Source organism: Pteropus medius, unplaced genomic scaffold (genome assembly GCF_902729225.1).
Source record: "Pteropus medius unplaced genomic scaffold, Ma_sr-lr_union100, whole genome shotgun sequence".
Classification (NCBI taxonomy): Eukaryota; Metazoa; Chordata; class Mammalia; order Chiroptera; family Pteropodidae; genus Pteropus; species Pteropus medius.
The window spans coordinates 7,711,815-7,730,042 of NW_024347791.1; the positions used below are offsets into that span (position 1 = coordinate 7,711,815).

The 18,228-nt window shown below is 35.8% G+C and overlaps 1 pseudogene; it reads left to right on the forward strand.

Annotated features, from left to right (window-relative positions):
* LOC120615132 (60S ribosomal protein L19-like) overlaps positions 1–9,902 on the forward strand; it is a 36,065-nt pseudogene extending 26,163 nt beyond the window's left edge.
* The last annotated feature ends 8,326 nt before the right edge of the window (positions 9,903–18,228 follow it).

Below are 18,228 nucleotides of genomic sequence, written 5' to 3' on the forward strand. Positions count from 1 at the left end.
ATTTTATGGAATAAGAAAGTAAATTCTTGTGTAGGGTATCATACAGAGTAAATAAGTAGCTTCCTCTTTCAAAGAGCCTAGAATCTGAATTGGGGAGAGGCTTACAAAAGTGACACAAAGAATTGTGCAAACATGAAAATATTAGTAAGAGTGAGTACGGACAGTCCCTGGCTTATCATGGTTCGATTTACAATTTTTCTCGTTTATGAAAGTGTGAAAGCAATGTCAATTCACTAGAAATTTTACAAACTATACATTGAATTTTGAATTTTAATCTTTTTTTGGGCTAGTGATATGTGGTACAATTAATACTCTCTCATAATGCTGGACAGCGGCCGTAAGCTATGGCGCCCAGTCAGCCACACGATGATGAATTTAAACAACACACTCTAGAGTGTACTGTGCTGCCAGTGTTTTTGGATATTATGTTTTGTGTTTTTGTATCCCATTCTGTCTACAAAACACCCATCTATGTATTTTGATGAAGAAGTGGAAAAGGAAGGCAATAACTCTTGAGATGAAACTCAAGATAATTGCCCAATTGTTAGCTAATGTAAGTGTTCCGAGCATGATTAAGGTAGGCTAGGCTAGAGCTATGATGTTTGGTAAGTTAGATGTATTAAATGCATTTTAAACTTACCATTAAAATGCATTTTAAACTTACAATGGATTTATCAGGACATAACCCCACTGTAATTCAAGGAGCATCTATATATGGAAGATATTAATATGTGAATTTCTTCAGACAATATCTCCTTATACTGATGCCACTCTGGGCCTAGATAAGAATTATGAAAGCAATGTCTCATTTTTTCCATGGAAAGTCAAGAAATGAACCCACCCATTCATTCATTCATTCTTTCATTCATTCAACATCTGTCTGCTCAGAGCTTACCATATTTTTAGGCAATGTGCCAGATGCAGAATTTCAAATATGATCTAGTCACAAGACTTGCTTTCAAGAAGCTGCTTCCTAAAGGAAGAAAGAATCATATAAAAGGATAATGTCTAAGAAATGGAAGGGGAGATTCTAGAGGTATATACTATCAGCTATGGTAGCAGACAGCAAGAAGTGACTGTTTCTAAGACAAAAGACTGCTTGTATGAGATCACATGACAACAGAAATTATTGTCACTGTCTGTAGTGACACAGAGTCTATGTGAGGACACTTAAGTTTTTTTTGTGGTCAGAGTCAAACAGTGTGCATTGTTTGCACTGCTTTTGAGAAGAGAAATAAACTTTTAGATATCTTTTGTCTTTCTTTATAGACCTTAGCACCGAAAATATAGCACAGGGCTTATAATGAACACTTTTCATCTTGGTCTCATGACATGGTGGAAGGTGCATGGTCTTTGGTGTCTCAAAAATCTAATTAGAACCTCTTAACCCTGTGACTTATTAGCAGTCATGTTTGAGACAAGTCAAGTTCTCTGAGCCTCTTTCTCCATCTGTAAAATGGGAATGAGAGTAATAACAACTGTATAAGTGCTTTTTTTTGAGGATTATCACATTTAATCCTCTCCATGACCCCAAGAAGTAGGCACCTTCATTATTACAATTTTATAAATGAGAGAAATGAGTTTCAGGGAGCCAAAATGACTCGCCCCAAATCACATAGCTTAATCCTTGGGAGCTGGGATTCACACCCAGGCAAACCTATGCTACTATAGTTTATAGCTGACTTTTCATGTCTATGGTATGAAAAATAATTTTGTATAAAACATCTGGCTTGTTGCCAGAAATGTAGCGGGTCCTCTCTGCTAGTGTTGTTTAATTAATTGGTGATAGAGAGTCAAATACAGGCTTGCAAAGCTGTGGACAGAACAAAAGACACAATGTCTAGGTCATATTTCTCTGGCTCTTCCTTTCTGAGCCCACTGCCATCTATCCCTCTGCGCAGAAGAAAGGGCAGTCAGTCCTGGAGCCATGATTCAACAGCCTCCGCGTTCAGGGGGTAACAAAGCCCAAATGAAATGCAGACGTTTTTGCAGCCTGAAGCCTGATTCCCACCCCAGAAACAGTGGACTGCCTTATTCCTTCCCCGCATCTCACATCACACCTCAATCTGCTGCTGATTGGATCTAGATGAAGTACCCTTTCTATGGAGCAGGATCAATTTAGCCAATTTGTATGATTTAGACGCTGCTGAGATCAGTTCTTTGAAGCTCGGGATTGGCCAAGGACAAACTTCTTTATGTGGATTTGTATCTAATTAAACTACTCCTAGTTCGATTAGTAAAATTCTTTCCCTAGTTGCCAGACACTGGTGTGAGCAAAAAGTGACCCCTGAAGTTGGACAACTGGTATTAAATGGTGCCAACAGGCAAAAGAGAGTGGCTCTGAGGGAAGAGAACAAATTTTTTTCCCTTCAATAGAAATGGATTGCAAATATAATTTACTGTCTCTACTGGTGAAAGGGCATCTCTCCCCGTGAATCCACGGGATGCTGAGATGAGCGCCATTTCTTTCCAGAAGGCCATGTCTCCAAATTAACTTGTTCAGATGCTAAGCAGAGAAACAGCCGTGCTGCTAAGAAGAACAATTACTTTCCCTGGGTTGCCTACATGCTGGTTCATTCAGCTCTCTTTATGTTCCAAACCTCGGCTGGCTCTGGAATGATGGTTCAGTACTGTGGGGACTCTGAGTTGTTATTTCAGCCAAACTGGTGAAACAAAAAATAAGAGCCTGGCGAGAGTCTCCTAATGTGCCAGGTTTGTACAGCCTGTCTTTGGGGTCACTCAGGCAGACATTGTATGCATATGCGTGCACATGTGCGGACATTGCATGCATTGTCTACACATGTGTATGCACACCCATGCATGCATGCGTGCACACACACACACGCACACACAGAGGCACATCCATCTCAACATCAGTGTAGCCTCAGAGTTGTAATTGAAGGTGTCTTTGAATAAAAGGCCATTTAAGCTATGCTTACAGCTTCCCCCTGGCTAGTCTTGCAAAAGTAGGCCCTGCAGGAGGTTTAGACCTGGGTAGTCTTTGCATGGCACAGTCTGGTGAGGCAGCAGCTTGCCCTGGTGGATACTGAGCTCAAGACAGAGGCTGACCGGGATGGTGGGTGGTGGCGTGGCCCCTGCACGCCTGCCCCATACTGTTGCTGTCACTGCTCGTGGCCCAAAAGATGCCGCCTCTTTACCGAGGGCTGTTGATGCCAATTCATTCTCGGGGGGAAACAAGACAAAGGCACATGCTGGATCTTCACATTTTAGAATGAGGATAATCAATCTTACTCCGTGTATAGAACGAAGCCAATGTCGGGGAAAGAGCAATAAACCCTACCAGCTGCTTAGGGGCATTAGAAGGCACAGGGGGAGGGCCGCTGGGGGAGTGGAAGAGTTTTTTTTCTTCCCCAAACCTGTGGGAACAAATTCTCTAGTAGATTACTACACAAAGAGAGAACAAGAGGAGAAAGGTTATTGATGTAGAATGAAGTTGAATGATCTGTTTTCTAAAGAAGACAACTTTTTCTGAAAAATCAAACTCAATCTATTTGTTTTTAATAAACAAATAAAGTTGTTGACAAACAAACAGGTCATCTAGATGTACAGGACCCCTCTAACCATCCTGAGTCTGCAAGACCTCACTTATGTGGCCAGGTTAGATCATTTGCAAAACAAGATCTTAACTGTGGCCAATATTACCAAGAAAGCATTTTAAAAAATAATTTTTTTTTCTGAGAATTTGGGAAAATGAAATGGTAGCATCATTCATTGTTGTTTTTGATATCTTCCTCCATTTCCAACTTGTTTTTCTAGGAATGCAAATTCCAGAATGTTATCGAAGGGCCCCTGGTAAAATAAATGGCAGCAATACTATGTAAGATCCAGACAAGTAGGTTTCTTTACTGTGCGATCTTTTCAAGCCTTTCTTATGTCGAGGCACATGAGAATGTCCAAGAGAGGGAGGTGATAGCAGTGTTTTAAAAAATATGTTTGACCAGAGGAGGCTCTTCTTGATGAGAACCTTATAGAAACAACGTGGGGCAGAACTTGCTCTGGAACATGCTAGTGGGAAGGCTGTTTACCTGGAACAACTTTAAAATGACACTTCCCCAAGTTAGTCTTTCCCATGCTTAAATATTTGGAGGTCCTAAGATCTTTCTTCTAGTTTGGGATGTGAGATAAGAAATGAGGACATTCTACAAGACTTGAGGGGGACTTTAAAAGGAATCCCGTGAGTTAAAATCATGCAATGACAAGAGTGAGAAGCCTGCGCCACCATGGGAAGGGACAGTATTCATCACACATTTTGAGTCTGAGATCCAGTGGAGTAGGACAAGTAAAAACTGAGCACTCGGGTGTGCCAGATGTTATGCTCAACATTTCACCCAGGGTATGGATTTTGGTCTCCCAAACAGCTCAGTGAGGATTGTTGCTACCTGTTATTTCTGAGGAAACTAAAGTTCAGCAAATTGTCCCGCGATGTAATTGTTTAATGAGTGGTGGAGTCAGGGTTCAAACCCAGACACTGTGCCCAGAACAAAATGAGGCAATCTGACTTTTAGCCCCCAGGTTATGATGACATATCTGGGTAGCTTCATCCAAGTCATAGTTTACTTGAGTTCCAGAACTCTATTTTCTCACGGACATGGAAATCCTCTGGGCTATCAAGACTAGCTGGGTATGAGTCTGACTGCCTTTGGGAGGATATGGGCTGGTACTCAGTAAAGGTTTGGGGGTACTTAATCATCTAGTGGGTACCCAGCAAACCTTTTTTAGTAAAATTGATACCGTGATGAATAGGGAAAAGTTTATGGTATAAGTAAAATACAATTTTATAACATTACAATTTCTAAATTTCCATACCATTTAGCATAGATAGTAATTTTTATGTAAATCACTTATTGACAAGGATTTGAACAAATGACCTCTCTAGTTCAGTTTTTGTTGGAGTGTAACGTTTATGCAGAAAAGTGCCCTTAGAAGCAGACAGCTCAGCGAACTTTTACAATCAGAAGTCATTCCTGTAATCAGCACCCACACTGAGGAAGAAGAACAATTCAGCACTCTACAGACCCTGCCCACTTCATGGTTCTTTCCAGTCACTGCCACTGCCGATCGCCACCCTGACTTATAACGTTAGAGATTAGTTGGGGCTGTTTTTACAGATACATAAATAGAAGCATACATTAGGTAAGTTTTTGTGTCTGAGTTAAACAAGTTATGCGTTTTAACGTCAAAAGAAACTGTGGCCTGGCCTTTGAAATATACCAACTGATCTGGAAACTGATCTGGAAATGATTTTTCAGATTTGACCTGCTTAAAAGGCAGTAAACCCTAGTCCTTGAACAAATAGGTAATAAAAATCACGATCATAATAGTACTTAATATAATTATTGATATTAATAATATTCATTAATGATTACTGTATTATCGAACATTAATAATAAATTAGAAAAAATCTATTTTATATTAATGAAAAAATAAACACGAGACATGGAAGACTGCAAAGGTCAACTTTCTTCAAAACAGGCATATATATATATATAAAATTGTGACCCACTAGCGAATAGCCTTAGTAAATTCTTCAGAAATAATGTGCATGAACAATCCGAGCATTCTACTGGGTTCTCTGAGAGAGGAAGAGGCCATCAGACAAGGAGCAGCAGCTTTTATACACTCCCATTGTTTTCCTGCTAAGCCCACCATCCCAGTTCACAAAATCGGCTCATTATTTCTCTTTAACTGTGAGTGATTTGAACAGCCTTTGTTATTAGTGCCCTCGCGGTTCATCTAGAAGGGATAGTCGTGGGCCAAAATCAACATCTGTAACCAGGTTTTACTACAGCTTGAGGTCCCATGCCATTTAGACATACTTGCCACCTCTCCTCCCAAACTCACCCAGTCAAACGTGGTTCTGTATTTGCAAAGTCCTATATTATATCTAATGATTATCTAATGTTTTATTGAATACATGGCAGTGCCAGGGTTTACTTAATTGTTATCTTTTTGTCAAATATGTATCTTCTCTCTTTCACCATTATAAATAATGCCTTAATATACAATTTTGGTCATAGGCTTTTTCTTGTAACTTATATTATTTCTTTGGTTTATATTCCCAGAAGAAGAATTACTACCTTAAAGAATAAAAATAACTTTTAGATACCTGCTATGTAGATATCTAAGTGGGGCTTCCCAAGTGGGGCTAAATCAATTTGTATCCTCACTCACAAATCAGCACGCTTTCATAGCACCCTTATTAGTATTCACTATTCCCTTAAAAAAACGTTCTAATTTGATAAGTAACAATGATATTTCTTCACTTAATTTGCATTTGTCTGACTATTAATTAGGCTGAAACTTTTTTTCATATTTTTTGTATTTCTGCAAGTAACTTTTGATAGAATTTAAAACTAGAGATCCTGTCACCCAGTGTGAATGAGCTTCCTCCTTTTGCTGAAAACATCCCTCCAGGCTGATTATGATTAGTGTAGATACCTGGACAGCCTGCAAGGTGTTGCTTTTTTTGTTTGCTAATTTTTTAATTTTACTTTTTATCGAAGTAAAATATTCTTACAGAAAAATGCATATATAATTGCATAGCTTGATGAGTTTTTACAAACTTAGCCCATCTGAGTAATCAGCACCTCCATTAAGAAATAGAACATTACCTACCAACCTTTCAAAGACCTCTCCCTCAGCTTCACGCCTCATTCCAGTCACTTCTTCCCACAAGGGTAGTCACCATCTTGACATCTGTCAGCATCAACTAATTTTGCCTATTTTGTACTTTTCATGTAAATAAGAATCAGGTAGCCTGACCTCATGTATCTGGCTTCTTTTATCAACATTATTTTTTTCTGAGATTCATCCACATTTTTTGTGTGTCCTCACAGATTGTTCATTCTCACCATTGTGTAGTATTCCGTTGTGTGAATGTACCACAATTTACTTACAACTGTTGATGGAGATTTGAGAATTTCCATTTTTTTACCATTATACATAGTGATACTGTGAAATATTTTAGCGCTTGTTTTTTGGTAGACATATGTTTTAATTTCTATTAGGCATACACTTGGGAGTGGAAATGCTGGGTCATGGAATATGCATGTATTCAGATATTATAAATACTCCCAAACAGTTTTCCAAAATGGTTGTACCAATTTACACTCCTGCCATTAGTACACAAGAGTTTCAGTTGCTCCATATCCTTGTCCATATCCTTGTCTTTTGTCTTTTTCATTTTAATCATTCTAATGGGTGTGTGATAGTTTTAATTTGAATTTCTCTGATGACAAGTGAATTTAAGTATCTTTTCATAAGTTTATTGGCCATTCGAGCATACTCGTTTGTGAAGTATTTGTTCAAGTGTTTTAATTATTTTTCTATTGGGAAGTATTTCTTTTTCTTATTGATTTGTGGATTTTTAAAATCTATTCAGGATATGAGTTCTCTGTCGGATATACACATTGAAAATATCTTCTCTGCAGAGTTTTTTAAAACTCTTATTTGTATTTTTCGAGGAACATAAATTTTTAGTTATAGTAAAGTTCAATTTAACAAATGTTTTCCTTTTATAGTTTTGCCTTATATTTTTTAAAAACTTTGCTACACCCAAATCAGGAAGAAGTCCTCCTGCAATCAGTTTTTCTTTAAATGCTTTATTGTTTTCTTCTTTATAATTAAATCTACAATTCATCTACAATCTAATTTTGTATACAGTGTAAAGTAGGAGTTAAAATACATTTTTCTATTGTGATATTAAACTGACACTGTACTATTTATTGAGAAATTTATCCCCCCTTCCCTCGCTGATGTGCCACAATTACCTTTTCATGACTCTTTTAGGACCATTGACTCTGCATATGAATTTTAAAACAACTTGTTTATTGTTTTGCTTTGTTTTTATTTTTGTTTCTTGGCTTTATTGAGATATAATTGACAAAAATTATATATAGGGACTACAATATGATGATTTAATATATGTATGCATCATGAAATGATTATTACGATCAAGTTAATTAAACCTTCCATTGCCTCACATAGTTACCATTTCTTGGCATATGGTTGAAAACACTTAAGATTTACTCTCAGCAACTTTTTAATATAGAATATGGTATTAACTATACTCACTATGCTGTACATTTAGATCCCCAGAATTAATTCACCTTATAACTGAAACTTTGTACCCTTTGACCGACATCTCCCCATTTCTCCCAATCCCCAGCCCCTGGTAACCACTATTGAACTCTCTGGTTCTGTGAACTAAACTTCTTTAAATTCCACATTTAAATTCCAAGTGAGATCTCAGAGTATTTGTCTTTCTCTGTCTGGTTTATTTCACTTAGTATAATGTCCTCTAGATTCATCCAGATTGTCATAAATGCAAGATCTTCTTCTCTTTGTGGCTGAATAATATTCCATTATATATCTCATTTTCTGTATCCATTTGTCTGTCAATTAAAACTTAGCTTGTTTCCATATCTTGGCTATTGTGAATTATGCTTCAATAGATATGGGATACTTCAATATCTTTGAGATACTGATTTCATTCCCTTTGGATATGTACCCAAAAGTAGGATTGCTGGATCCAATCGTAGTTCTATTTTTAATTTCTTGAGGAACTTTCATACGGTTTTCTATAATGTTATAAAATTTTCTCTAATACCAATGTAAATTTCCACCAACAGTAAACAAAGGTTCCCTTTTCTCCACATCCTTGTCAACACTTGTTATCTCTTATGTTTTTGATAATAGCCACCTAAAAGGTATGAGGTGATTGTGGTTTTGACTTGCATTTCCTTAATGATTAGTTATGTCGGGCATCTTTTCACATACCTGTTGGCCATTCATAAGTCTTTTTTTTTTTTAAATGTCTACTCAGACCTTTTACTAATTCTTTAATCGATCAAAATATTTGTTTTGCTCTTTGCTATTAACTTATATGGGTTCTTATACACTTTGGAATTAACCCCTTATCGCATATATGTCTACAATCATTTTCTGCCATTCTATAGGTTGCCTTTGTATTTTGTTGATTGTTTTCTGTGCTAAAGCCATCCAAATTGGAAAGAAAGAAATTAAATTTCCTCAGTTTGTAGATGACAGTACTTTATATATTATTAGACAAAACCCTAAATTTAATAGGGCAATATAAAACCCTAAATATTCCACCAAAAATATGTTAGAATTAATAAATGATTTCAATGAAGTTGTAAGATACGAAATCAATATACAAAATAAGTTGTGCTTTAATACACTAACAATGAACCCTCTGAAAAAGAAATTATGGCTTTCTTTTCGCCATTGTAACAGCAGCCATGAGCACGCTTAGGCTACAGAGAAGCTTGCCTCCAGTGTTCTGAGCTGTGGCAAAAAGAAGGTCTGATTGGACCCCAGTGATACCAATTGGACCCCAATGATAGAAATTGCAAGGCCAACTCTCATCAGCAGATTTGGAAGCTAGTCAAAGATGGGCTGATCATCTAGAAGCCTGTGACTGTCCATTCCCAAGCTTGATGTGGGAAAAACATCTTGGCCTGCAGGAAGGGCAAGCATATGAGCATAGGTAAGCAAAAGAGTACTGCCAATGCTTGAATGCCCAAGAAGGTAACCTGGATGAGGAGGATGAGAATTCTTCATCAACTGCTCAGAAGATACCGTGAATCTCAGAAGACTGACTGCCACATGTATCACAGCCTGTCCCTGAAAAAGAAGGGTAACGTGTTCAAAAACAAGTGGATTCTCATCGAACACATCCACAATCTGAAGGCAGACAAGGCTCACAAGAAAATTCTGGTTGACCAGGCTGAGGCCCATAGGTCTAAGACCAAGGAAGCATGTAAGTGCTGTAAAGAGTGGCTCCAGGCCAAGAAGAAGGAAATTATTGAGATTGTCCAGGGAATAAGAGACTAAGAAATAAAGCACCACCTCTCTTACCTGTACATACAGGCCTTGGTAATTATATAGATCAATCATTCAATAAAAGAGCCTTAGTCTGCCAAAATAGGAAAAAGAAATTAAGAAACATTCTCATTTACAATAGTATCAAAAAGAATAAAATACTTATGAATAAATTTAACCAAGGACGTGAAAGATCTGTATGCTGAAAACTATAAGACATTGATGAAAGAAATTTAAGGAGACACAAATAAATGGAAAGGTAGCCTGTGTTCATGGATTAAAAGAATTAGTATTGTTAAAATGTTCATCTTACCCAAAATTATCTACAGATTCAGTGCAATCTCTATCAAAATTTCAATAGCACTTTTTAAAGGAATAGAAAAAACAATCTTAACCTTCATAAGGAACCACAAAAGGCCCTAAACATCCTAAAGTACTCAAGAAAAAAGAACAAAGTTGGAGGCATCACACATCCCAATTTCAAACTGTATTACAAAGCTATGATAATCAAAACAATATGATAGTGGCATAAAAACAGACACATAGACCAATAGACCACATAGACCAGAATAGAAAACTCAGAAATAATCCTATGCATATGTGGTCAACTAATCTTTAACAAAGTTGTAAAGGATACACGATGGAGAAAGGATAGTCTAATAAATGGTGTTGGGAAAAGTGGATTTCCACATGCAAAAGAATGAAATTAGACCTATATCTTACACCATTAAAAAAAATCAACTTGAAATAAATCAAAGACTTAATTATAATACCTGAAACTGTAAAACTCTTAGAAGAAAACAGGGAAAAATTCTCCTTGTCGTTGATCTTGGCAATGATTGTTTCAAATAACACCAAAAGCACAGGCAATAAAAGCAAAAATAAACAAATTTAACTACAACTTGTTTATTTTATCAAAAAAACAAAAACAAAAAAACACCTGCTTGTCTCAGTCACCTCAGGCTATTATAACAAATTGCTGCAGATTGAGTAGCATAAATAATAGAAATTTATTTCTCACAATTCTGTAGGCTGGGAAGTCCAAGATCAAGGGACTAGCAGATCCGATGTCTGATGAGGGCAGCCTTCCTGATTTGCAAGCAGCCTTCTTCCTGTTGCATTCTGACATAGCAGAGAGAAAGGGAGAGGGAGAAGAAGGAAAGAGATTAATTTATAGGGACTTGATATCTTCACAATATTGAGCCAGCTCATGAACATGGTATATCTCTCCAGTTATTTAGATCTTTGATTTCTCTTAATATTTTTTTTTAGCTTTTAGTATAAAATCTTATACATCTTTATTATATTTCTTATATGTGATTATTTTGATGCTACTGTAAATATTTTAAAATTTTTTTCTACTTTTTGTTGATTACTAGCCACAAAATATAATTATCATATTGTATAAAAATAAAATTATGATTGTATTTTGACCTTCCTTGTGTCCAGCAACCTTGCTACATTTATTTGTCAATTCTAAATGTTGTAGGCTCTTTTGAATATTCCAGATGCACAATCACGTAATTTGTGAACAAGGCTGATTTTGGCCATTCTTTTTCAATCTTAATGGTTTTTATTTCTTTTTGTTTATTACATTTGTTAGGATAGCCAATACAATATTGAATAGAAATGATAAAAGTGAGCATTCCTGATCTCAAAGGCAAGTTTTCAGAATTTGTTTTGAGTATGATAGTTCCCATGGATTTTTAGAATACATATTTGAGTTGATTTTCTATTGCTGTATAACAAATGACCACAAATTTAGCAACTTAATGCAACAGAAATTTATTATCTCACAGTTTTGTAAGTCAGATGTCTTGCGAGAGTTCAGCTGGATTTTCTATTCAGAGTATCAGAAGGCTGAGTTTCTATCTGGAGCTTTAGTTCCTCTTCTAAGATCTTTCACTGGCTGGATTCAGTTCCTTGTGATTGTAAGATTGAGGTCCATGTTTTGTTTTGTTTTGTTTTCCTTCCTGGCTTTCATCTGGGGGTTTCTCTAAGCTCGTAATGGCTGCACTCAAGTTCTTGCCATTTGCCTTCCACCATCTTCAAAGCCAGCAATAGAGAATCTCCTTTACAACAAATCTCTCTGATTTGGGGGAGGTTCCAGTCCCTTTTAATGGCTCACCTGATTAAGTCAAGCCCACTTCAATGACCTGCCTTTTGATTAACTTGACATCAACTAATTAATAACAATCATGGGAGTGATATCCCATTATATTTACAGGTTCTGCTCACATTCAAAGAGAGAATTGTACATAGAATATATACTATTGGACAATAATTTGAGGAATCATCTTAGACTTCTGCCTACCACAATATTCTTTATTAAGTAATTATTCCATACCTAGTCTTCTAAGAGTCGTTATCATGAATGGGTGTTAAATTTTATCAAATGCTTTATCTGCATCTGTCAAGATGACTAATAATTTGCTAATGTTAGTTTGAACCATATGAAATGGCTGGCATTTGACCATATTTGACCTATAAATGTCATTTTATATAGTTCAACTTAATATGTTTTATTAGTTTTACATCCATTTTTATGAGAGGTATTGATCAGTAATTTTTGTTTCTTGAAATAATCTTGTAGGCTTATAGCATTGAGGTTATTCTGGCCTCCTAATGTGTTAGGAAGTATTCTGTCTTTTTATATTCTCTGAAAGAGTTTTGTGAAGAATTGGTATTGTTTCATTCTTAAATTTTGAATTAATTCTCTGGTGGAGCCATCTGGGTGTCTGCCAGTATTAATCACTTTGAAAGCCTCTCTTCAGGTGATTTAACTGATGCTGAGGAAATCTATATATACAAGTTAAGACTTCTAGGCTGTAATTTATGATGATTATATGGAGCAAAGTGGTGATGATGGAAAAAAATAATGGGTCAATCCAGAAGAGAAAAATTAAGATACAATCAGGTATTGGTTCAATAATATACTGACTATTCCAGCACTTTGCATTGGAAATAGGTTCTTTGCTATCGGTGATCTCTCTGGGAACCTGCCATGAAGAAACAAAAATAGTGAGTCACTTTGACTTAATCCTGTATCCTGACTTCTTTGATTTGTAGCAGGCATTGGTTGGGCTGCCTTTCAGAAGATGCATGTACTTGGGCAAGTGATTCTGTCTTGCTGGCCTTGATTTCCTTAGATTAACCTAAATTAGCGTAGCAGCTAGCCCACAATAAACACTCAATAAAAGCTAACTTTAAAAATGCTTTATCCAGTTGCTTGGTTTTAGAAGCACTTTGGTTTTCTGGAACATGAATTTTTAGCAGAAGTAACACATTTGCGGGTGATATTTCTGAGGTATTTTAGCAACTACGACACTTTCTTGAATTTAACTGTGTCTTCTTTGGTCTCTTCGACTGTGAGATTCTTGAAGGAGGGGATGTTACCTCATTTATCTTTATGTAACCAGTGCCTGACATAGAACAGGTGCTCAATAATCTCTACTAAATGATTAAATGAGAAAAAAAATTTCAAAGTCTCAGTGACAGAGATTAATTAAATTATGCTATTATCTTAAATTTTAGGAGCATATATGTTCATAAAAACTTTCATTTAACATTTCGTCCCCTAAGATTTACTTCTATAAATTCCTTAGATTTGAGATAACTTGACATTTTTAATATAGGTGCAAAAATAATTAATTCTATAAGGACAGCTACTTTACAAAAGTTGTGTGCAATATTTTATTGATATACTTATGAGACAAAATATACATACCCAGATTTATTAATCTCAGCTTTAAAAATTATTTTTTGCTAAAGGAACTTAGATCACAAAGAGTAAATAAAAATAAATCTAAATTTCATGACTAGATTAGTTCCTGAATATTTTCAGAAGGCAAAGGGACATACTTACATTTCTTTATACTACAAAAAAATCATTTTTATCTGAAATTTAAATTTAACTAGGTATACTGCATTTTTATTTGCTAAACCAGCAACCCTAAATATATGATTTTTAATGGTGGAACCCCTAGAGCTAACCTTTATCATACAGTGTTCTGTGGGAGAACAGTTTAAGAATCACTATTTTTTTGGATTGAAATTTAGAACGGAAATTTCAGTTGTTCTACTTACAGAAAAAAATTCTAAGCAAGAGTTTTCCTTTAAAAATCAGTGAAAGGAAGATGCAATTTCAGTCCAATCTTTGAGAATGGTTTTTCTTCAGCTGGACCTCAAAATGAATTTTTGAAGACAAGTAAACATTTAGGTAGCAGGTAGTGAAGAACTGGGGCTCCCTGACCCACTACAAAGGAAACTTGTTTTTCAGGTTAAGTGAGAACAGGGATTATACACCAACTATTCTCACTGCCCAGCCATGTAGTCTTCATATAAATCTGTATCAGGAAATGCTATGATATACAAAGTCCTTCTTGAGTGATAATGGAACGAGGAACAATAATTCTCTAGCTACATAGATGTCTTGGAGAGCTTGTTCTGGTTTTCCTAGCCCTAATTTTTAACCAGGATGCAGGATAGAGTGTGATTTTTTTTTATATAACACTTAATCTGTATTCGGTTTCCCACATGGAAAGTGAAACTGTTATCTATTCCCATGTACATTACGGGATAATTAAAGAAATACTGAGATAATATGAAACTAATGCCAACTTATTTCTTAATTACTCCAAGATATCTCTTAAAAAAAAAAAAAAAGCACTATTATTTATATCTGCTAACAAATCCCAGTATCTAGGTGAGCCTCATTTAGCATCTGCTCAGTTCATGGTCCATAGACACAAAGAATGAGACATAGACCTCAAGGAGGAAATCAAAAATGGTCTTTATGATGTAAATCTAACCATAGAAAGAAAAAGAACCCTCTCTATTCACACTCTTCAAAAATGCTTGAATATTTCCAACGAGGTTGGTAAATTATGAAGTAATTTGGGGAAGGAAAAGCACTGAACTGTAAATAAAGTGGGATTTGCAGAAAATTTCCAAATAGGTGTTCTTGCTATCCAGTATGGGCCAAACAAAACCATAACAAATCAATGTTATAAACTATACCTTTTAAAACATAATTAGAACTATAAGAATGACTTGGATTAAAGCAAAACTTACTTTGGTCTGAGATTGGTGACACTAAAATGATATTCAAGGGCTCTTGATATAGGCATACAGTGATAACTACAGTTACAACCTTTATCAGCAAGGGCAGTTAAGTGCAAGAATCTAAAATAACCTAATTTTTGTTGATGATTAGATTGGACTTCTTGCAGACTCACACATAAACCTGATCATGTCGGGTTTACCACTGCGAGGATCCAATTCCACAAACCTACATTATTTGCTTTTATTGAATAAAGCAAATTCATTTTTCCATCTGTCTATGTTATTGTAACCCATCAATAATACACAGAAAAAAGATAACAATTCTACTATCCATGCTTGTCCTTTTAAAATTTAATGGCTCTCTTTTGTATGACAAAAAAGGGAAGGGATGCCACCAACATTTATCTCTCCCATTGTATCTCATAAGCTTTGTCCTGTGGTTTCTACTTTATGAAAAGTTCGACCACAGAATTAGGTTGTTTTGGCCATTAGTCCGTGCACCTTGGGTAAAGACTTTCTCTGCATCTTCTTCCTCCCCGCCATTTTGCTGGACATTTTGTTTTTTCTTGTAATGGCTGAAAAAGGTTTTTCGAAGCCAAGATAGAAAAGGGAGCCGGGGTCCTAAACAAAATGACATGTACTGTACCAACACTCCAAGTGAACACCAGCCTTGCACGATTGCAGCCTTACAGAGCACACTTTGTGTAATTCCTACTATTGTGCGATGCAGAAAGAGAGAGAACCAGCCGCGGTGGGTCGCATTCAGTTCCAAGACACAAGGACAATTGTCAGGGGAAAAAAAAGAGAGAGAGAGAGAGAAAATTTCATTAGAAAGAACCAAAAAAAAAATTTTAACCTCTGCTTCACCCAGGGTCATAGCCATGGATTTGTATATAGAAAATGGTTCATTCATAGCAAAGGCCTAAACTTTAATTTGGCATAATGCTTGTTCTTTATGTCACAAAATGTCTTTCATCGTATTGACCTAAAGGTTCTTATTAAGCATCTGAATTAGAAAATAATTGTTTAGAAAAGTGAAAGATAGAAGCTGTGATAAAGGGAGAAGAAGTAGGACAAACCGCTTTCCTCCTTTGAGATTTCATTTTGACCACAGCACAGGGAACACGTTAATGCTTTTCTGCATCCTTTGTGGGTCTCCTTATTAGCAGACATGACTAGTAAGTCTTAAATTGAGTGTACAGATTCATCTTGAGATGCTCTAGATGAGTACATTCCTTGAACCAAATTTGTCCTTCTAGAAATAAGGGACTGGGCCATTTTGCTTGCTACTGATCTATTGACATTACATCTAAATGCCTGAATGACATTTAGGTTGTAGAATTTTGGATACTTTAGTGGGCTTTCTGTTTATTTGGCAAAATGCAGGAGCTTTCTTCCTTCTACTCAAGATCAAATGAAGCACAGCTTCTCCTCATACACCACAATTTATGTACTAGTAGGTAATTTTTGAAAAAAACTCCTAGCCTCATGATATGAACAAAAACATTATGAATAAAATTATAATCAGTCTCATAAACATGTGAAAATGTTTTCAACTTGTGCAGATGTATTTCTTTCCCTTAAAAAGCACAATTTATACAAAGCATATTTCTGAAATAGTATCTGTGACATTGGTGTTGCGTCTGCATGCTCATTTATGTTAGGCTGTAACTTTTATTATGTTTCAATTACATGCAGCAAATAAAAACAAAAAAGTCACACAGAAAACATAAAGAAAAATGTAAAAATCATCCATAATCCCACCACCCGAGATTATCATTAAGCATTTTGATGTGCAACTTTTCAGACTTTTTCCTTCTCTTTCTATATACTTACATATATTTACCCCCACAAACTGCATTTGCATTTTTTAAATCAAAATATCACCATATTTCACGTACTCTTTTGTAACCTTTTTTTAACAACATATCATAAATATCTTCAAACGTTAACAAATAATTCCATACATCTTTCAATGACTGCAAAATATTTCCTTATATGGTTATATCCCAGTTTAATCAACGAATCTATTTTTCATTGAATATTTTCATGGTTTCTGATTTCTCAAAATTTTATACAATGTTGCAATAAATATCTTCGCACTTACGCTAATTTTTTTCTTTAAGTTAAATTCCTAGAAATGAAATTATTAGGTCAGAGGATGTGGACGTTTTTAAAGCTTTTGACGCACAATGCCAAACTGTTCTGCATGCAGATGGGCTGCATCAATTTCATCTTTTATCAACAATGTATAAGAGTGGCTGGTTCACTACACCCTCTCACTGCTGGTTATTATTCCATTTTTATGTTAGTCAATTTCATATACAAAAACATATGAATTCAGCGCATTCTTTTCAAAGCAATAGAGGTAAGCCTGGACTGTGATCATCTCTACTATTTCTCACAAGGACTCTTTGAGACTAATAAAGATCCATAATTAACTGAATTCGAACTAGAAAAATCAGAACTCTAAGAAATACATTTTTGGAGTAAAAATAGAAATTATTTTTAAATGTGTGAAAGGTAATTAATAACCATGATTAGAAATAAGAAAGTTTAACTATAACTTTTTTGGAGTGTTTAGAAAAATACAGTGTTGAAATGACTTTTCTGGCTGTCCAATATCCAATCCTCATAGCATCCTGATTGCTTTTCTAGATAATTTTCTCTTGGGTGTAGTCATGGGAAAAAACAGTGCCTACTCCTGGTGTTGGAGCTGATGAGAACACAGCCCCAAGACAAGGAGTGGGTCACATGATCAGCCTCAGCCAATTAGATATGCTCTCCTAGGATTGTGAATCTTGAGGAAAGGACAGAATTATATGGAGATGTCAGTCATGCATCTTAAGCAGCAAAGGTGTGCTTTTTACAGTTTATTCCCCCAGAATCCCCATGGTTCTTTCTCGTTCTAAATCTGTTCCTTCTAAGCAGTCCTTTCAAAATATTCCCTTCTGCTTAAGTTGTCCAAGTCAGTTTCTGTTGCCTGCAACTAAGAGCCCCGACTACATATAAATGGACAATGTGATTTCTTTTTATGAAGTTGTGAATGCTAAGTAAATTTTTCTCCACCCTCAAAATCATGTCACACCCAGAAAGCTTCTTATTAGCATCACGAGGAATGTTATGTTAAAGCTCAACCCACAAACGTAATAAATCCATGTGGAAGGCTTTTCTCTTCGCCTTGCTGTGATGAAAACTGATGCCAACTACTCCGCCTAGGCCACTGCAAAATCAGAAGACTACTCTCTGCCTGCCTCTGTTTCTCATTTTTTGTTAAGGGACTTAACCTTCTTTACTTCA